Source organism: Lactuca serriola, chromosome 5, assembly GCF_051521515.1.
Source record: "Lactuca serriola cultivar US96UC23 chromosome 5, Lser_US96UC23_V15, whole genome shotgun sequence".
In the NCBI taxonomy this organism is placed as follows: domain Eukaryota; kingdom Viridiplantae; phylum Streptophyta; class Magnoliopsida; order Asterales; family Asteraceae; genus Lactuca; species Lactuca serriola.
The window spans coordinates 183,043,393-183,066,527 of record NC_136412.1 but is presented as its reverse complement, the minus strand read 5'-3'; the positions used below and the strand labels follow the sequence as shown (position 1 = coordinate 183,066,527).

Below are 23,135 nucleotides of genomic sequence, written 5' to 3'. Positions count from 1 at the left end.
GAGTGGGAGATGCATGAGCATCATCCGGAATTGTTTCCAAAGTGAGACTTCGAGGGCGAAGTCTGATTCTATTGGGGGACAATTGTAACATCCGGATATCCAGGTATGGGAATTTGAGTATTTTTCTATTTTGGGTAAGATTGGTGATTTTAGGGTTTTCTAGCTTCTTTTATGGCTTGATTTGTGGAGTATAGTGTCCCATTGAGTGTGAAGCCATAGATCTGGACCTAAAGAGGTCCAGAGAGTCCCTTCCATCCTGCTTTATGCATTCTATTTGGAGTTTTGAGCTAGGGTTGTTATGTAATGAAGGGTTTCACCCAAATGAGCTTGTATGACCTTGCATGAGTGCCCAAGGTTCGACCTTTTCATGGTTATTGGCTTTGAGGGAGTTAGATCTATGGTTTGGTGAAGCAGATCTGACCTCAGGAGGTCAGATGAGGGTTGTTATGGGAGCAACTCGCCGAGTCCATAGGCAGACTTGACGAGTCGAGTCGGGGTTGCCCCCGCGTTTCGTTGACGAGTAACTCGACGAGTAGAGAGGGAACTCGTCGTGTCTAAGAGGTTAAAAAGAATTTAGAGAACCCGCATGGACTCGCCGAGTCACTCTTGTGTACTCGCCGAGTCTGGTCAGTGTTGACCGTTAACTTGAGTTGTCTTATGTTGACTTTGGGAGTTTTGGTCAACAGAGGTAAAATAGAGGTTTGGACGGGGTAAAATGGTCTTTTACCCATTACCTGACTAGAGAGGGAAAGAGTAATCGCCGGTTAAGTAGAGTTCGGACTTCGAGTATTAATTAGAGATATTTGCCTTATGTGTTAGGCGGTGGCGAGCCCGAGGTTCGCATGTGCAGATAATTGCTTTCTGATTTCCAGGTGAGTCTTCTCACTATACTTTACCTTGAGTAGGTAACCAGAGTTATGTGACAGAGTATTTGTATGTTATGTGTTGTACTGCATTATTTCTATGTGATTTATGCTGTGCATGTTTATAGAGTTAGAACCGGAAGGTTCACAGAGTTAGAACCAGAGGGTTCATAGAGTAGGGTCCACGGACCCGCAGAGTTATAGCCTCGAGTGGCTAATATGTGTTATGTGCGGTATTTTGGGGAACTCACTAAGCTTCGTGCTTACAGTGTTTTGTGTTATGTGTTTCAGGTTTCTCTCAGGATCACAGGACGGCACCGGCTCGATTGTACACACCAGAGAAAGAGTCATGTTTTGAGGATCCTGGTTTATTATGCAAGTGAAAATGGAGTTATGTTTTGTAATTCGACTATGAAAGAGATTTTAAACAAAGTGTTTTTAAGAATTAAACGATTATTTTTAAATGAAAAATTGTTTTGAAATTTTCGGTGTTACAGTAGAATAGATGGTTCAAGAAGAAGAACCAAATGCGAATTTGCTCACCGAGTTTGAAGGTGCGACTTTATAAGATGAGGTTGCATGCCATTGTGATCCGGATGAGGCCAAGGACTTGCAAAAGTAGATTGGTGAATCTTTGGAGATGGGTTGTGATCATGAAAATTTGAGTCCATGTGTTGTTCCAAGTCCCAGGTATTCACGTATGAAGGAGTTTATGATGGTTGGACTTATATTCTTTTGGTGTGTTTTAAATTGGGAAGCCATGATGATGGGACGTGTTGATTATCATATTTCGAATACAAACCATGGTCCATTCTTTCGAATGACTGCTATTAATCCTTTAAGTTATTACAAGGTTACTTTGCAAGTTTCTAATCATATTCATGGGATTATACAAAGATGGTTTTTGATCCATAAGTGGAAGGTACGATCAACAAGTTCTTTAAATTGTTTGAAGATGAACAAGTGTATGTGGAGAGACATCTTGGAGAAAAATTTCAAATCACTATAATCGGAGAAGATTCAGCCACATTGTGATAGATTGTATCATTGTGATTGGTGGCATCATTGCGATTGGTGGTGTCATTATGGTTGTGTTAGTCGTGCCATTGGAATCAGAGAGAAGTCACTATCATTGCAATCGACTCGGATTCGTTACGAAGTTGCATAGAGTGCATGGAAAACGTGTGGTTACTAATCATACATTAAAATCCTTTTATCATTTCAAGTTCCATAACATTAATCGTGGGATAATCCTATTGTACAACACCAAATGCCATGAAGATGCTTATGCCCATAGTTTGCACTTTTCACAAGTGTTGAAATTATTTTTGAATAGGTTCGTGGTGATGTATATCCTGGTGTATGGTCGAGGCAAAGATGAACATTTGGAAAAAGTGTTTGAATCCCTTAGATCAGAACTCTATGGTGAGAAGGTTATTTTTATGGGGAGAAGATGCTAATTTTAAGAAGGGTGATGATTTTGGATATCATTCTTTTGAATGAAGAGACTATAGCTTGAAACGATCTTATGAAAGGTTCATATGAAAGAACGACTATATGAAGTCCTTGTTGAATTGAGGACAATTCCTTTCAAAGGGGGAGAAGTTGATATAATTGTGAAAGGCAACTGCTTAAGTTCCATGCGGGGTCCTAATTGCAAATGGGTAAACTTCGAAAAGGGTCCTGATTATGAATGGGAAGACTTTGAGAAGAGTAATATTGGTTGTGAATCTTGGAACAAGATTAGTTGCGAATCTTGGAACGAGTTTATTTTTGATTCTCGGAAGGATATTGGATGCGAAAAGGATGTTGGTTGCGATTGGATGCGACTGACTGTGAACGATCACAAGGCATCACAATTACTAACAGATCTGATGCGAATGCGAACCATTTCGGAATGGCTGGTGGTTGAGAATGATTGGTGAACGTGAAAACTATTTGGATGCGAAAGTTATATTGATGGGAACTGCTTGTTGGTTCCGAGCTACGGTTGTACTTCAATTCCAAACAAGGTTCCTATTCCAAGATTCATTCAAATTCTAAACGACATGTCAATTCCGAAGTGCTTACTATTGGGTGCAAGAGTGACTTGCTTGGATCATTTCTTAGGAATTTACATGGTTATTAATGTCGGCTAGAGCTGAAAATTCTAGAGAGTTTTGTGTTTTTTTAAGCCTTCATTTAATAGTTTTTTTTATTAGTTTTTCCTTTTATTTTAAGTTTCCTTTTTGTAATCTTTGCTAGGCTATAAATAACCACCTATGTCGAACATTTTGATTATCGGTAGATTGAATTGAATTTTGAAGAACTTGTGTTCTGTTGAGTTGCGTACGTGCCCTTTGTCAATTCTACGATGCGTATTCTAGATTAGCTCGAATTCAAATCAATAGGTTTTGATTTGTCTTCATTGATATTCTATCTACTGGTCTAGATTCTTTATCACATCTATGTTATCTTGTCGATCAAGTTATCTTTGTTCTTATTTTCTTATTTTATTCTTGCTCTTGTTCTTCTTTTTGTTTCCTCTGCAATTACAAAAATCCAAAACAAAGTTACCCCCTCCCCCTTACGGGTACACGTACCATATTTTCATAAGCAACAACTTATATACTTATAAAGCTAACATTTTTCCTTGAACCTCATGCATTTGAAACCCCTATAAAAATTTGCAAACACCTCATGCATTTGAAACCTCATATTTTAATGAATATCACTCAAAAGTCTCTTAATAATGATTAACAATTGAAAGGTTTTATAACTTATATAATATATTTAATAAACAATCAATGGATACTCTACTATAAAGGGGTCAATCTTTTTTAGTAGACACACAATACAAATCACATATAAAATTTACAAAGAAAACAAGTTTAAAGTTTTTTGTGTTGGTTTGAGGGCTTTGAACAATTTTTCGTGCTATGTTATTATGTTAAAGTTTTTAATTTGTAAGTTTGTTATATACTAATTATTTTTTGTATTGTCTTGATTTATGTATTCTTTTAAGAATATCATTGTATGTTGTGGTTGAAATTTTAATGTAAATTAGATTAGATTCATGTTATCGATCATACGTTATAGAAGGTGATATATATAATATTTAATTAACAGTTGTATGCATGTTTGTATGTTCATGTTGTTTCAAAACAATAATTAATTAAAAATCATGGAGATGTCATATTATCCATATTATCCATGTAAGCCTTTTTTAAAATGCAAATTGTCTATCTTATCACTTTATATTTTAGTATATGTTTAACATTTTAATTATAATAATAAGTGATTTTTAAAAGTTTCTTTCACTTATTAATAATAACAAGTATTTTTAAAATTAATAAGCAATAATTAAAAATAATAAAATCAAATTACATGAATATGTCATATTATCCATGCAAGTCTCTTTTGAAATGTAAATTGTCTATCTTATCACTTTATTATTTAGTGTATGTTTCTCATTTTAATAATAATATTAAGGGTTTCTTAAAAATCTTCTTTAACTTATTATTAATAATAAGTGGTTTAAAATTAATGAATAACAATTTTAAATGATAATAACATCAAATTATAAATTACATTTAGCTATAAATAAATTGTATTTTAAATGAACATCATTATTGAAATTAGAAAATGATCGCATGAATAAAAATATAATTAATCAATAATAATAATGGTTAAAAATAATACTAAATAGATAATTATATTAATGAGGAATGTCGATTGATGTCAATTAATATTATTGTTCAAAATAATAGAGATTATATATATATATATATATATATATATATATATATATATATATATATTATATATATATATATATATATATATATATATATATATATATATATATATATATTAGTATAAAAATATTATCTCAAAGTTAATATCAATAACATAACCATTTTAAACATATCTATTTTCAATATTTTAACAATATATTTTTAATCTTCATTGCGCAACACAGGAGAATTCGTCTAGTTTTCTATGATAATTGCATTTTGTTTTCCACTAGCAATGGTTGTTCATGTTGCTTTATTCGTGAGTGCCTATTGCTTAACTACATTACAATTTTGTGTTGGTAACTTCAAATACTTAACAAATATAAAGAGCACATATGAGTGATGAATCGTATGATAAGAATTAAGTTAGTATGTTGTAATACTAAATTGTGTAATAAGAAACAAAATTAAAGTTCTTGAACATGAACAACTTAGATAAAGGGCATTCATCATTACCTTCTCTTGTTATGATCAAACAAAAAAATATCATCACCGACATTCTAATTTATAATTGAAAGTGGATCACAAAATGCTATTTTTCAATTAACACAACAAGAGCTTTTGTTTTTTGTTGAGCCTTGTTGAATTTGATTACGAAGAGTTTTTAAAGAAACTAAAAAACGGATAACCTATTAACCAATTATGTAACCTAATGCAATATGTTTTTCCTTTATGCAAAGAAAGTTAAATTAACACTGATCTCTTTCGGTTAGCGCTGCAAATTCTTTTCCTTCAAATTTACAATTTACATAGGATATTTGGCTGCATGTATGGTATGGTGTGTATAGATGCACATTTGTTTTATTAGAATTCTAGTACATTCATTGGATTTTTAATGTTAATAATATGTTAAAATATTGTTACTTGCAGGAAATAGTACCGTGGAGGTTGAAACAATTAGGAATATATTTCACGGTATGGTGGTTTAAGCATGCACGTGATATGGTTCTTCATGATGCACTGATGAGATTGCTCAATTAGGCTCAAAGTATGGTTGCAAGACGAGGTGGTTGGATTTAGCATTGATCTTCTATTAGGGCACGATATTTATTTTTTTTATTAAATGTATAGATGAAATTTTAAATATAGTTTTATAAGAGGGTATAATAGTCAAATGATAAAAAATAATGATCTAAAATGATTAAAAATGAAATACTTTGGGAAATATAATATTACAGAAGCTTATGAAGGGTATATATATGATATTTACAAATTAGGTTGGACAAATATGATAATTTGATGTTTATTAAGGGTATATACAAAATTCACCTAATAACAACTAGCGATGAAGAAGAAGAAAATATGAAACCTAGATAAAAACCCTAATATTACAGACAACATGCAAAGAGAGGATGAGAGCTATCATTTGTGTGTGTTGAAGTAAACTGAATAACCAAAAATGAGCTACTACACCAAATATATATGTAGGTTAGAATACAACCCATGGATCAATAATATCCTAATATCAATTCTGCTATCACTAATACAAAACTTGGCTTTATCCACGTAAAAAATCCATAATTATAGACATTTTATGTCGATTTTTTTTGAAGAACATGAGAGGAAATGTCATGTCATTGAAGATAAGTTATACTATCATTCAATTGTGGTGAGTATAACCCTTGAAAATCCGTTATTATATGTCAAACCCGTCATTATATTCTAGGGTGTTTTTATAGATATATCTATCTTATATTGATAGCCATCATGCATAATACACTTATAGTTATGTGTTTCTTCCTATAGAGTCATAAATGTTTACTTACGATGACCGTTTATAAATATTGTCGTGACCATGGAGACACAAATGTAATTAAGCTATAAGGATAAATTATCTTTACTAACATGTTTAATGGTTTATCATTACGATTGTTTATATATACCGAAAAATAAAAAATTAAGACATCGCCAAAAATGATCTATATTAACATGTTATTTCTTTTATTATGATTATTGATCACTTTTAGTAACATGTTTAATATTATGTGGTCAATATTGTGAATATTTACTCACTCACAAGCAATTAAACGGTGATCGTAAGATATTTATAGTGATTTTTTTTTCATACAGAGTGATAAATGTTTACTTATTGTGACCCTTATTGAGTTTGGAGACACATATGTAATTAAGCAGTAATGATAAGTTATCTTTACAACCAAGCTTAATAGTTTATCATTACTATTGTGTACATACACCGAAATGTTTAACTCGTCATAATATGTTTTATATTATTTGTAATCTAGAATTCTTTTAAAAAGAAATCAATTACACATATATTGGTCATCTTTCATTACTATGATGCACAAAAACGGAAATATAAAAATAAAATGTAATAAAGAATACTTTTTAATTAAAATAATTAAAAAGTTATTACATCAAAAATATACATACAATGATAAACTAAACTCTACTTAAATTATAATAGGTGTTACAATCCTTAGCCCGGCTGTTGGACAATAATTCATGGGTTACTTTTTCTTAAGCTGTTTTTTCTTGGGCTTTTGTATTTCATTATTTGCTTCAATTATATCTATTTCCAGATACAGTAACAACATAAATTAAAATTGGTGTCAAATATGCATTGAAATAAACATGCACAATTAGTTTATATAATTAACTAATACAATCGTTTTAAAAAATTATAAGGTTTAATTAACGAATATAAATATTTATATGACTTACGCAAATAAAGTACATTAGGATCAAAGATTACAACATTTTTTTCCCAAATCACAAAATAACCTATTGCGTCATTAACTGTTAACGGGTGTTTGTTATCTCCATTTGATATTTAAGCGGACGACGTTATTGCTTCATCCAAAAAAACTCTAAAGTAATCAGCGATTAGTGGCTTTCCATGTACTTTCTAGTTTTCATCAGTAGAATAGTTGACATAAACCTTCGCAACTACGTTGCTACGTTCAGAAACTAACAGTGAACATTTCATTATCTACATATGGATGCACATATTATTAATAAATGTATAAGTATAATGTTTAATTAACTGAGATGTATATATATGTAAACATGTCGAATATACATACTTTTTTCAGTTGCTGCAGTGTCTTGGGTTGAGGTGCTGATATTCCTTTTTTTAGTTGAATTCCCAACTTGTTGCTCCTTACACATAGATGTAACATTTTCTTCACCGTCATTCAGACTTTCTTGAAAAAAGTTTACCATGTTTAGTCTATGAAAGAAAGTTAAAAATATTGGAAAATAATCATGTTGAAAGAAGAACTTAATGATGAAGAGATTATGGTGCAGAATATAAGTTAATCCTTTGGACCTTGCTGAAGCTTAACAATAAAAAAGTGGGATTATAAAGGAAACACAACAACATATATTGTTAAATGTGAGCAAGTTAAAGAAATACTTTTTGAATCATAACATGGTTTGTAGTCAAACACAAGTTATTATACAGTGTAATAGTACAAGTATAAAGATAAGATAATACAAAATGTAATCTAACTAGAAAGATATGCTTCCCATATCTGGGACTAGTAAAACCAACCTAACACACACAGTTAGAAAAGGTGATCATTACATTTCTGACAATACATTATTCACAAAAGAAAAAAACTCTTAGTTCTCCGATCTTCCTTATCTTCGTCCTTTCAAGTCTTCGGTCAGACGATAAAACTCATTACTTGCACTTCTCTTCCAAACTCTTCGTAACTAGTTCAAACAAGTCTTCACTTCACATTGCCTTGCTTCAAATATGCACCTTATATCTATCAAGTATTATTTCCATGTAACAACAATCTCAACTAAGTGACCTCACAGTTATCCTCCTCATCAATTATGTTTGAGAAATGTAATGATGGGCCACCAAAACTTCCTTACTTCAAGAAGCCATTTGATTGTTCTCGTTATCTTAAACTTCACTTCTTCAATGGTGAACTTGGACTTTTCAACATATGACATAGTGTCTTCAAGTTGTTTCTTCAAGCATTGATGAAATGCAGTAGATGGAATGACAAATTTTTCACAATCTCTATAGATTTTGAATACAATGCCAAGTTCAAGAAAGTTTATGGCTCCAAGGCTTAAATCTTGAATTCATTCTGTGATTGTTAGTGCATGTTTGAACAGAGGAAAATTAAACTTTTTTGCACAGAAAGGGTATATCTCGGCATCAATCCTTGCAATGTCACGTACTAGAGCCTTAACAAAGTCACATGATCTGGCATATGTGGTTTTCATTTTGTGGTATTTTTCTATATTGTTGTGGAAAACCCTTGTAATTAGAAAGTTCTCTTCTAGATTCATGAAGGCAAATTCTACTTCAGTATAATGGTATTCTTTGTTGTAGCAAGAGAGAAAGAGAGAGAGAGAGAGTATTGAAAGTAGGTTGCGCCTTTGAATGATCGAGGTTTGTATGTCCTGACCACTCCAGAGCATTATTGGACTAGATTTCTTTGATTTTCTTTCGCTACATCCTGTGAAACAAGTTTAACCTTTCAAATTGCAAAGGGATTCTACATTCATCTAGGATGCAAAGATCAAATGGTTCGAATACTAGGAAGTTTTTGGCATTAGTAGATATAGGAATATCCCAGTATCTATCAGTGGGAGGCTTATCATACATTAGATGAGGGATGTCGTCTATTTCCAAAATTCTTCACATTGGGTTTACCCAAGAATAGATTAGTGACTCATCCATCTTCACATTGAATCCTTGTTCCTTTCAGAAGTGTTTCGCTCATTTAGCAGATGTCAAGTCTGCCTTTTTTTGTATGGTGGTTGGGGAGTCATTTGACTTGTGTTGTTTCCTTGATGGGTGAGGTCTTCTTTGGAGATTGAGGAGGAATTGGAAGTTTTTTGATTTACAGGAGAAGGACGAGGCATCAGATTTTTTTTCTTTTAGAGGGGATTTTGGTGGAGATTGAGGTAGGGACTAATTTTCTAAGGTGAGGGAGACTTAGTGATTTTGGAAGAGGAGCTGACTTCTACTGTTAGTTCCTTTCCTCATTTTTTTAGGAAGAAGGCTTTACCTTCTCCTCAAACAATTCTTTTAACTCCTTAAGCACTTTGTGGGTTTTGGAGAATTGTATGAGTATTTTTCCGCTTAATTTCTTGGTCGTCATGAGGCTAGGGTTTTTGAGATAATTGAGGATATCCTTAGTGACAACTTGAATATCATCGATTGTTTCCTTTGAAGTGACAACCATTATATGAGATCTGTTAGTATTTAAAAGTTCGCTATGCCTAGCCTCAAAAGCATTGTGGGTTTCGTTTATTAGATGCTTACCCTTCTCTTCCTACTCTGCTGTGACAACCCAAAATTTCTATCTTGTACATCCATTCGATTCAATCAAAGTCAAACTTGTTTTGGCTATCTTTTAGCATTGTTTAGGGTCTGTTTGAGTGTTCTAAGCCTAGTAAATTCAAGGAATTATTGTTAAGAAGTATCTTCTAGAGTTCATGATGCAGCATTCAAGCCGGAAAACTCCAAGTCTTGGAGTTTACGGCCGTAATCTCTTGGCTGGCCCTAAACTCATCCCATATACATGATACATGGAAGTGGGAGCGGATGACAATAGACTTCATAACCAACTTGCCCAAGACAACGGGTGGTCTCGATACCATATGGGTGATGGTAGACACGTTAACCAAGTCCGCACACTTCCTGCCTATCCAAGAAACTGACAAGATGGAGAAACTAAGTAGAACCTACATTAGGGAGATCATACGACTGCATGATGTTCCCATATCCATTATCTCTTATAGGATAGAGATTCACTTCGACGTTCGGGCAGTTGCTACAAAGTTCCCTAGGAACTAGGTTGGACATGAGTACAACCTACCATCCGCAAACCGACAGACAAAGTGAGAGGACTATCCAGACTTTGGAAGACATGTTGAGAGCCTATGTGATAGACTTCGGGAAGGCATGGGATACTCATGTACCACTTGTTGATTTTTCCTGAAAACACTCTCACAGGTGCGTAAATAATTCGGGAAACAACAGAGAAGATCGTTCAAATCAGTGAACGGTTAAAAGCCTCTAGAGACCGACAGAAAAGCTACGCAGACAAGAGAAGGAAACCGTTGGAATTTTAGGTTGGTGACTGTGTGCTATTGAAGGTCTTACCCTGGAAGGGCTTGATACGCTTCATAAAGCGAGGAAAGCTAAATCCAAGATACGTAGGGCCTTTCAAGATTATCGCTAGAATCGGCCCTATAGCTTACAAACTCAAACTACCTCGCGAACTTAGTAACATACATTCTACCTTCCACGTCTTGAACTTGAAAAAGTGTCTGTCCGACGAGACTCTTCTAATTCCACTCGACAAGATCGAGATCAACGAGATCCTCAACTTCATGGAAGAACTAGTAGAGATCATGGACCGAGAGGTCAAGGAAACGAAGCAACACCGTTATCCCGATAGTAAAGGTTCGCTGGAATGCCAAGTGAGGACCTGAATTCACTTGGGAGCGCGAGGATCAAATGAAACTAAAATATCCTCATCTTCCCGCTTAATTATTTGTAATTTATTAAAGTCTAATTTCGGGACGAAATTCTCTCTAATGGGGGATGATGTGACAACCCGAAATTTCTATCTTGTACATCCATTCGACTCTATCAAAGTCAGACTTGTTTTTGCTATCTTTTAGCATTGTTTAGGGTCTGTTTGAGTGTTCTAAGCCTAGTACATTCAAGGAATTAGTGTTAGGAAGTATCTGCTAGAGTTCATGGTGCAACATTCAAGCCGGAAAACTCCAAGTCTTGGAGTTTACAACCGTAAACTAGAGATGACAGTCGTAATCTATTGGTTGGCCATAAACTACTCCGATATACATGATATTCCTTCATTTTTCACCACTTCTCACACTTCTAAATCAAGAAACTCGATTCTCTCTCAACTATCATCAAGAGTTTTCATCTTGATCTTCAAATAAGTAAGTGTTTCTTCCATTTGTTGTTGATACCTTGCTTAAATCTAATGAAACCCTATAATTTTATCCAAGATTTCATCTCTTTTGGGTAGACCTTCAAATCTTCTTCACTTACACTAAGAACACCATGAACACATACTAGTTCTTGGATCGTGAACACCTCCTTCAAGCTTCAAAACGTAAGTATCTTTCCATGTACTACTTATCATATAGAAGCTCTTAACATACACCCTTGAAAACAACCATTTCCCAAGAACTATAAGATTTTATGGCCATGAGCATCTCCTTTGGCCGTAAACCCTCCTCAAGATCTTCATTGGCCGTGAATATCTTGGACCGTAAACACCTTGGCCGTAAACACGATGGCCATGAACCCCTTTGTGTGGCCATAAACCCCCTTAATGCAATCATATGTCATTGTAACACTTCAATCCAGGTGTTTCCTAGGCCCTAAGGTGGTTCCCTATCATGCTTAGTTGTTATATACACTTATTATAAATGTATATGTGTCAATATATTCCTTATAGGATCCGTTTGTGCTCGAGACTTCACTTAGTATCCTACAACCGATCTTACATTCGTATCACTCACTACAGGTGAGTTTATACCTCTTAATCTACCATTTAAATGATTTTAAATCCTGTTATGGGGGGAATACAAGTTGATAACATTATAGTTGTTATATCAATCACATCTGATTAATAATTATCAAACAAGTGGATTTTCTTATACCTCAAACTGTTTTATCAAACAAAATCTTCAAAACATTTTATAAACTGACATCAAGTCATATGTTGCCATTCAAATGGTTAAAACTCTTATATACGTTAAACTCTTTATTAAACTCTTTTAACTTATGTATATTGTTAAAATCATGTCTATATAGATATAGTTATATAAGTAAGGTTGAACGGACTTAGGACTCATAACTCACTTTATTTCCTGTTCCTTGTTTGGTTGTGGACTTAGGGTATCCAGTTATTGGTCCGAGTGCTATTTGAATCTTAGTTATATATTATGTATATATGTATAGATATAAAAGTTCTTACATCAGTTCAGCACCTTTGGGTAGCAAAGGTGTACAAACATACTCAGTCATTCAAACAACATTACTAGTAAACTATAATAGATATAGTTTAGGGAATTACTAATCATTATTTTTAGTACAATGAAACATACAAGAGTCAGTTCATTCATGAGTCAATACAAACTCGCTATTATGAGAATCAGAAAGAACAGAATATGACGAGAAACTAAGAGAACATACACTACACTATACAAGAGAACATACTATACACTAGAACAAAGAGAGCATACTATACACTACAACAGAGAGAACATACAATACACTAGAGCATACTATACAAAAACTAGAATACTATAACATTAATGTGAGCCACTACTTCATGGCATGGCAATCTACTACTGTGTCACGTTTTGTAACCATAATGTCCTAGAGGGAGAGCATGAATTTGTGTGTAGATCTATATGGGACTGACCGTCCTACACCTTGCTGCTAGCTACAGTGGGACCTGCAGGTCTACGGGTGATGAATGCCATACCATTTCGACGCCTTTGTGTGTCGTGTTTCAATAGTCAATCAAGTATGGTTACAACTTCATCACATTTTACCTTAATTAAACAAATTGGTTTAAGGTAGTTAGCACATTGGTAGTTACTTATATACAATACTACAATACATCGTTATTTTCCCATTGCATTCACATTATGATCTTCTCACATAAACGGTAACGTAAACTATATTTTGGTAATGATAGTCATACGTGGGAAAGATACACACTTTTATAAACAAACGACATACTGAACATTCGGGCCTTGGTAGAAGGCTACTTTTTAGTAGAAAATATAGGATTTTCTAGGAGATACAAACATTTACTACAAACACTTTCAAACATTTACAATAAATGTTTTCAAAAACTTTCATACAATTAATGACACTAAAATACTTATGAACTCTCCAGATTTAATGTTGATCTAGTCTTTCAAAATAACTTGTATTCTCAGGTCACCAGTAGATAGGTACCGATGACCAGGTTTTGAGAAGACGGAGCTTTCAAGACTCGTCTCTATTTTGATTATTCATTTTTGGTGTCTTATAAACTATACACAGAACACACTTGTATTAAATTTATATTATTAATAAAATGGATGATGTTGTTGCTTGTTTACTATTATGCAATGTTGTAATACTGTACATGACGTCCTCCGCCCCAGAACATTTCCGCCGTTCCGGTTTTGGGATGTGACATCTATGGTCACTTTGACCAGTTGATCTTTTCGATCCTTAACATCTTTGAGTAACTCCTCGGCTTTCTTGAGGAATTTGTTATGATCTTCTTGGCTTTGGGTATCTAATATAATAATGCCCATCTCAATTCGAATAACGACGTCTTCAACGGTGAGCCTTTCACTTGCTTCAATAACTTAGATTCTTTCCAACAAGGTCTACAGTGTAGCCGGAGCAGTGGGACTGCGGTTGCTGAGACTTTGTGACTACCGCAAAGATTTGATCAATCGTTCCTTTGGGATTTGGCTTGGAAGTGAAATGATAAGATCCACTTGATTTTTCAACTTCAATAAACATTGAGAAGTAGTCATCATTCTCTTGCTTTCGTACCTAGTCTTTTTCATTATCAAAATTGAATCCTAATATTGGTTCTTGAGTGAGCACCACTTTTGTGTCATCGTCGTTGGAGTCTCTTACCTCTGTTGGTATCCGAACAGGTTATGAACCTCCAACTTGGTTTCCTATAGTTTCTCGATCCTTTCTCTTCGATTCATCCATATCTTCTACCCATCAAAACCAGTAGCCATCGGGGTGTCCCCTAGGTTCACATATCCATGGAAATTAGTGCTCCCATGACAAATCCCCCTATGTGAAATGTTGGCAATATAGGTTTTCCGGAACTTCCTCGGTCTCCTTGGTCTTCAACCAAGTTTGGCCTCAATTCCGTTTTCGCTAGGATCTCTGAAAAAGGACCTTGCGTTTCATCAAGTGTGTTGCTGTGTATGTGTAATAGAAATAAGAATGGATTTCAGCTCCTCTGATGTAAGAACTTGCAAGTACTTGATCCTGGAGACCTTGGGATATTTATCGACACACCAGTGTTCACTTGGAATACCAATTGGTCTATGTCTTAATGTGATTGATATGAAACTGTTACACTTTTTGTAGCGTAATGGATGGATGGGGTTCATTCAGAGTGATTCAACGCTGAATCGAATGGTTACTAGAGACTTTTGATAGACAACTTTATTCTCCTTGGATCGTGTTTGTCTATGAGGGGTGGGAAGTTTCACCTTTCATTTTCTAAAAAAGTCTTCACAGTTTAATATCTTAGGTTCTTCAACAACGGCATTCACAGGTTCTTTAGAGATGATTGGAGATTAAGCTTTAGTGGTGTCTACGGTCTATTTAGGGACTATAGTGTGAGCTCGTTCAATGTTATTAGGACTGTGCTCTTCCGTGTTAATGGGATCTTCGATATGATTGGGCTCCACAGTGTGCATGGTCTCTACAATTCTAACTTTTGTCTTCTTTGAGCCTCGGACACCTTTTGTAACAATTTTTACTGGAGTCTTTCTCTTTGAAATTACTTTGACCCTTGAGGATTTCATTTTCGGAACATGACTAGTGGTTTGCGGTGTGGGGCTCGGCGGGGTAGAATGATATGGTTATGTATCATTCGTAGCCTTCATGTCGTCCGTTACAACATAATCAATAAGTCCTAGTTCAGTCAATATATTCAATGGGAGAGAATACCTTCTAAGTTACAACATAGATCGATCATTGTGAAGAACAGTCCTAGTCCGTTACAACATAGATCGATCATTGTGAAGAGAATACCTTCTAAGTTATCTGCAGACAAAGAAGTTGATGTCTTCTTCCATGCCGATGTTGGCTTGAGAGAACAAATTCTTGATGCAGAGGGACCAAAACTTTGCAGATGTGACGTAAGTGAGTCCTTGTTTAGGTGCATCTCTCTTATCGTAAGTTATGAAGTTGTCATAAAGGATTGTACCATAATCAACTAGTTTGTGGGTGAAAATACTCCGTTGTATGTCTAAGATCTGCTTGCCCATCGCATTTGTACCACTAGTTCTGCCTAAAGGGCATCCAATAATATAGTGGAAAAGAAATTCCCAAACAGCTGCTAATTTTCCTTTCTTAAAGTCTACAAAACCATTTAATTTTTCTTACTAGCCCACTTTGTAAAGAAATTTAAACACCCCTTAATTGGAAGGACTCTTGAACACCGTCTTTGCAGGAATTATGAGATTGATTGTATCGAGGAATGTCTTCTTTTGTTGAACGAGAAGTTGAATCTTCAACGAGTTTGAGATGAATCTGCTCTGGATCATGAGTTGGACGATATGCCGAAAAACACACACTTGTAGACAAATGAGAGAGGAACAATGTCTACAACATATACGAAGGAAATGAAAAATGGATGCTTTGGAAAGAATTTTATTATGAGCTCGATGCTTGGATCATAGTGATCATGATCTTGAAAGATAACTTGATCAGCAATTGACGGCTTAGTGTTCTTGACAGTTGAAGAGGAGCTAGTTAGCTTAGATTGTTTCTTGGAAGCACCAGATTTCACCATTGTATCTTTGAAAAATATTTGAGAACTTGAATAAAGCTTGTTGGCAAGAGGGAATAATAAGAAGTTTGTGGATTAGGGATCAGAAAGCGTAAAGCTATCTTGGAAAGAAATGTTGGTATTTATACCTTTGGATTTGAAACCAAAATTCAAGCAGGAAACAATATGACAGTTATGAAAAACTTTGGGTTTTCATCGTTTGAACTTAGTTTAATAAAAAGTATTTTAAAGAGGAGATAGTCATTAAATGCAATAATGTGATAATTTAATGATTGTGATGATTAAGTGGGTAAACGTGGGATGATGGGTAAGAAAATATTTGCCTTTATAAGTAATGAGAATGAAAATTGGCTGACAGTTTATATGTGCATTGTCATATAAATTTGGGTTTATAAAAACACTTTTCAACACAGAACATTTCAACACAGGCTAGACAGAGAAAGATTACACTTTCAGTTAGCACATTCATTACATATACATTTATGCAGTTATGTGAACCATTGAGCGGGTCATGACACTTCCTGCCACGACCGTTCTTGTATCCCGAATCTCCTTAATTGGAGAGCGTATGAGTTTGCGTATAGATCTATACTGGATTGACTATCCTACACCTTGCTGCTCGCTACAGTGGGACTTGCAAGTCTACAGGTGCCAAATGTCATTTCTTATGGCGTCTTACATCGTCGTTTAACTAGAGTCGGTAGCAGGATACAGGTCGATCACATGTTATTTGGAACACCTTTTTGTATTAAGGTAGTTAGTACCACTGTAGTCACTTATTACAAATACTACGGTACGATAATATTTTCCCATTACATTCACTTCGTGAATATTCACATGATGCACGGAAATGTAGTAACTATATTTTTGGTTAATGATAGTCAGAATTGGGAAACACACACTCTAACAAGAGACATACACACGAACACGAGATGCCTTGGTAGAAGGCTACAGTTAGTAGAAAACATAGGGTTTTCTAGTAGAGTTCAAACATTATACAAAACATTGTACAAAACATCTTACAGAAACAACTTTCAAACGTTTTCATATAAACTAAGACAATAATATACTTATGATCTCACCAGCATTAAGCTGATAAACTCTTTCAAAATAACTTGTATTCTCAGGTCACCACTAGACAGGTACAGGTGCCAGGCGTTTGAGAAGATGGAGTTCGTTCAAGACTCATCTTTTATTTTGATATGTATATTTTTGGTGTCTATAACTTTAACAGAACACACATGTATGAAATTATATTATTAATGCAATGGATGATGTTGTTGCTTGTTTACTACTATTCATTGTTGTGATACTGTACATGACGTCCTCCGCCCTAGAATGTTTCCGCCATTCATGGTTTTGGGGTGTGACAATTAACGGTTTTAGTTAAATGGGAATAGTAAGTGGTTAAACTTAGGTAATGAATACTGTCTCACTATATGTCACACCCCAAAACCGTAGAACGACGGAAACGTTCCGGGGTGGAGGACGTCACAGTATCACAACAGTGTAAAGTAGTAAACAAGCAAGAACATCATCCATTGCATTAAAAGTAAAGTTTTAATACATGTGTGTTCTTTCATTGTAGTAAGACACCAAAATATACAATCAAAATAAAAGACGAGTCTTGTCTTTGCTCCGTCTTCTCAAAACCTGGCCATCGTACCTGTCTACTGGTGACCTGAGAATACAAGTTATTTTGAAAGCGAGTATCAGCCTAAAGCTGGTGAATTCATAAGTATTTAAGTGTCATTGTCTTGTTTTGGAAAGCTGTTATGAATGCCATGTAACTCTTTAAATGAAACAGTTTATATAAGTATGAAAACCCTAGAAAATCCCTTATTTCCTACTAGTATGAAATGTAGTCTTCTACCAAGACTCGAATGTTTTGTAAGTAAAAATGATAGTTTTTCCTTCCTTTTTGACTATTACTAACAGTACTTAGTCTAACTCATCGTTTATGTGAATGTATCACAAAATAAAGTAATAGGAATAATGTAATCATGTAATTGTTATCCTTTGTATTAGGATTAACACGACATCGCGATTAGCGAAATGTATAACCTTTGAACATCCGTAGATTGTCCAATTTTCCTTTGTAGCTACGGCAGGTTTAAGGAAGGGTTAGTCCCGTAAAGGTACACCTAGTATAAGTAATAACCGTAGGCATCCGTAGATGTTCATTTACCTCTGTAGCGAACAGTAGGCCAAAGGAATGGTTAGTCTCGTAAAGGTACCCCTAATATAAGTAATAACCGGAGGCATCCGTAGATGTTCATCTACCACTGTTGCTAACAGGTGGGTTTCAGAATGGTTAGTCCCGTCTAGATATCCTGTTGAACTGGGATAGGCAGGACAATTTACACAGAAGGTACTAATAAATCATCCTAGTGAATTGAGGTACAAGTATCCATGTAAGTGTATACAGGTAAATGTATCTACGTAAAGGTGCTCATGTAATGTATTCATGTAAGCGTATTTATGTAAGCATATTCATGTAACATGTAATGTATAGTATAGACTCATGAATGAACTGACTCTGATGTAATTCCTTGTAATAGGAATAATGTTTTGTATCTTCTAACTATCCCTATAATAGTTAACTGGAAGGTAATTGGTTGTCCATCCAGGTTTATACACCCTTGCTACAGAAGAGTGTAGGAAACTGAATGAAGGATGAAAACTATAACACCAATACATATATAAGAACATAAGTGTATAGATATAGTTTTGTTCAAGAAGGTAAAATTGGTTTTGTAAGACATCTAAGAGTTTTGAACAATAATTAACAATGAATTGATGTCATTTTAATAAACATTTCAAAACTAATACTTTTGTTACCAAGGTATTTTAAGATAGAAAACCATTTCATACATCACATTTTGAAGCATGTGAAATCTGCTGGATGAAAACACAGTTATAAAATACATATGAGTGATTTAATAACCTACTGTCTTCTACTTGTATTCCCCCCCCATTAAAGCATTTAAAATCATTTAAAACATTGATTAAGGGGTATGAACTCACCTGTAGAACTGAATGATGTAGGATAGCTAGGTGACAAGTGAAGACTTGTTCACACTCAATGATCCTAGTTAGCATATAATCACACATACATGTATCCAATTAGACTTTAAACCACTAATTGACAAAGTTAAGACATCCTAAGGCATGTGAAACACCTTATATAAGTGCTACAAGTCATAAGGATTGCACCTAGGTGCTAAAGGACCTTGCTATTATGTTTGGGGTTCAAGGGTAAGCTCCCTTGGAGTTTACGGTTTTCATGACCTTGACCTAATGAGTTTACGGTCGTAAACTCCTCTCTTTTTGACCATAAGTTGTTTTGAGGTTTTGCAAGTCCTTTGAAGCATTTCTACTTGGTGGTTTGGCCTTTGGAAGGGACTAGGGCAACAAAACACCCCTTTTGAGGAGTTTACGGTCTCATGGTCATTTCCCTTTGGGTTTATTACCTTAAACCCATATGGAAATGGGTATTGCTATGTTTTAAAGTCCTTAACTCATCAAGGTAATTGTCTAGGTTAGTTTTTAGGCCTAAGGAAGGAATATGGCCCAAATAAACATACTTTAAGGTGTTTACGATTTTGGGAGCTCCCCAAACCGTAAACACTTAATAATGTTGGACTTTGGTGTTTTTCAAGGCTTAAACACATCAAGGGAAGGTTTAAACATATCAAGGAAGGCTTAAACATCCAACTAGGGCTTAGATTAAGGACTTAGGCACCTTTTGGGGTGTTTACGGTTTTGGGAGATTCCCAAACTGTAAACTCATAAAAATGTAAGTATTTGGTGCTTTTTGTGTGATAAACTCATCAAGGATGAATCTAGACAAGTCCCGAAGGCATGGTGAAGCATCTAGGCCCCTTAAGGCACCACTTTGCACCATAAATAGTGTTTACGGTTTTGGGAGCTTCCTAAAACCGTGAATACCTTGATCTTGGTGTTTTTGGGACTTTTCTTTGATGTTAATATGTAATACAAGCTTATTAAGACTCAAGGATTGAAGTACTTACTATAAGGAAGCTTGAAATGAGCTAGAAGTCCAAGAACACTTAGTGTGTGTTCTTGGTGTTCTTGGAAATCTAATCAAAACACAAAAGTGAATGGATGAATAGATGCATAAACACTAGATTAAGTGTTATACCAACTTGAAATGGTTAGAACACTTACTAGTTTGAAGATCTTGAATAAATTCAAGGATGATATTTGAGAGTGTTCTTGAGTTTACTCTTTTGGAGTTTACTCTTTTAGGGTGAAAAATGAAAAGTGACTAAATTTGAGGAGTAAACTCATGCTTATGCATGAGTTCACGATTTTTGGATGATTTTCCGGCTCAAACCTAAAGCTTTGGCCGTGGACTTCTAAGACACGAGGTGTTAGCGGTTTAGAAATTTCGAGACCCGAGACGGCCCATCCGTTCACCCGTTCGTTTAAAGATTAATTATTAAAATAATCAAATGAACTTATTTTTCCCAAAAACAAGTAAAAGTGAACTTGACTTATAATATGAAGTGATTGACTTTTAGGGTTAGACCGAATGAAAATTCCGGGTTTTCACACTATAGAGGTCATTAACTAGGTTGTACGGTAAATTTTCACTATAAAATATGAATAAGTTTGATAAATCCGTAAAAATGTATGTCACTTACTTAAATAGATAAAATGTTTCTTCACATGCATGAATGATTTTCAAGATATAATTGTTATAATTTGTACATATATAATTAATAAATATGTTTGTACATGATCGATGTAAGTAAAATAAATTATTCACATGACTAGAGATGCACATAAAAACCGGTTTCACTATTCAAAACTGGATCCAATCCGAAACCGGATTGGGTCAAAACCGGTTTTGACCAAACCGGATCGGATCGGATTTAAAACCGGATTTTCAATCGGATCCTAATCCTATATTCCAAATCGGATTTGATACCGGATCGTAAACCGGATTCGCTAAAAACCGGATCCAAATCCGCCCCAAAATCCAATTAAAACCCACTAAAATCGGTTTAAACCGGTTTCAAATCGGATTAGAATCGGATTCGGATTTTGGTTGGAACCGGATCGGATTTTGACCGGATCGGATTTTTGATGACGTAAGCGAAACCGGATCGGATCGGATCAGATTCGGGTTTTGTGCATCTTTACACATGACTAATAATATTTTTAAACGCATGTATATTGTAAAGAAATCGGTTTATAATACATTATTTTGACAATAATAAGTATTAAAACTAGATATATTTTTTATATGCGTATTACATAACCGATATATAGATTTAGCATGTTTATAAACACACTTCATAAAAATATATTTATTTATATTTCACATGTATTCCGCCCAAAATAATAAAACATAAAAAGGGGCAGTAACACTCACCCTTGAAGCGTGAACGAGTCTCGAGGGTGAAACTTGTCGTGAAAGTTGTTTCGTGCCCATATAACGAATCACCAACTCTATTTAAATGACCTAATAAACCAAATGAGTAGTTTTGGTATTAATTATTAATTTTCGGTTGATCTTTATTAAAATAAATAAAGTCTAGGGTAGATTTTTGCCAAAATAAAACTCCATGGACTGATCTTGCAAACAGTTCTCAAACCAGGGGTCTAATATGCACATTGTAACCTAATTTAAGGTTCAAGGACTTGGTTTGCTGGGTTTTTTTTTTCGGGTGGAGGGGCCATTTTCGGCATTTTAATGTCAGTTTGACTTGATGTGAAAAACTGAATCCCTGGGAGGGGCCAAAGTCGTATAATTCGGAACTCGGGATATACAAGTTATAATCGCGATATATAGGTTACAAGCGATCGATTGGAGGGAAGTTGAGACCCACGATTGGGTCTCTGGTCGTGTCTGGTTACAATGAAGGAAGAGAAAACAAGGGCGACGGGGTTACCTGCGGTGGAGAAGCAACATCGGCGGTGAAGGTGATGAGCAGCAAGGCGGCGACGGCGATCTATTGTGGTGGTCGGAGGTCGTTCCAACGACTCTGATTACTTTGGTTCTGGTCGGAATCAGCGGAGAAGGAAAATAGGAGAGGAGAGGGGCCCGGTGGTGGCTGGAATCAGTGGTTGCGGTGGTTTTCTCGCCGGAATACCTCCACCTTCAGCGGTGGTGTTCTTAATTCGAAAAAAAACGAAGAAGAAGAGGGAATATAGATTAGAGGTCAGGGGATGTTGGATGGTGGTGGGTCACAGCAGGAGAGGCGGCAGGAGGTCGAGATGGTCGACTGTGGGTGGCGATTCGTGGTGGTTTGTGGTGTTTCAGTGGTGGAGAAATGCTGACAATGGTGGGACTGTGGTGAAACTTGAAACCACAAACCCCCTCCTTATAACTGCAGATTCAACATTTCAGCCAAAGAGGTAGAAAAGGACTTGTCATTGTAGTCAAAGGCTCACAATTATAGGATTAGGACATTGAATTTTTTCAAGATTCGTTTTTGTATAGGGTGTTAATGAGGAAAGCAATCAGTGTGTATCTTCCGTCTGAGGAAGAAGGAAGAAGACAATGCTTCCCTGATCTTAGCACAATTGGTCCCCGCACTTTGATACTCTAATCAACCACACCCTAATCTTATATATTATAACTTTGTTATGTTTTGTTTGATTATTATTTTATATAATTATATTATTATTATTATTATTATTATTATTATTATTATTTTGAGTTGTAGAACTCCGCGAGTTTGCATTTAAAATTCTACGTTAGTTGGTCTGAAACCTCTAGTTTTTCAGACTTTCACAAATACTTCTACTAAAATTATTTCGAGTGCGAAATAAAATAGTAGACCGTAGTCTGAGTCCAAAAGTGTTCTCAGAATTTCTATCTGAGGTGTGCAAGTACCCTACGGATCAATACGGTTTTTGAAATAAGATAAAGTCAATGTTATACCATTTTGGTTTCTTAAAACGATAATATATTTTGCGTATGAACTCTG

At 35.0% G+C, this 23,135-nt stretch overlaps 1 long non-coding RNA gene across 1 annotated transcript; it reads right to left on the bottom strand.

Annotated features, from left to right (window-relative positions):
- Positions 1-7,326: 7,326 nt before the first annotated feature.
- LOC145051354 (uncharacterized) lies at positions 7,327-22,633 on the bottom strand. The gene is made up of 4 exons (XR_013683563.1): positions 22,095-22,633; positions 21,575-21,664; positions 7,684-7,799; positions 7,327-7,589 (listed from the first exon to the last, which is right to left on the bottom strand). It is a non-coding gene; the product is annotated as an uncharacterized LOC145051354 (long non-coding RNA).
- Between the last annotated feature and the right edge of the window lie 502 nt (positions 22,634-23,135).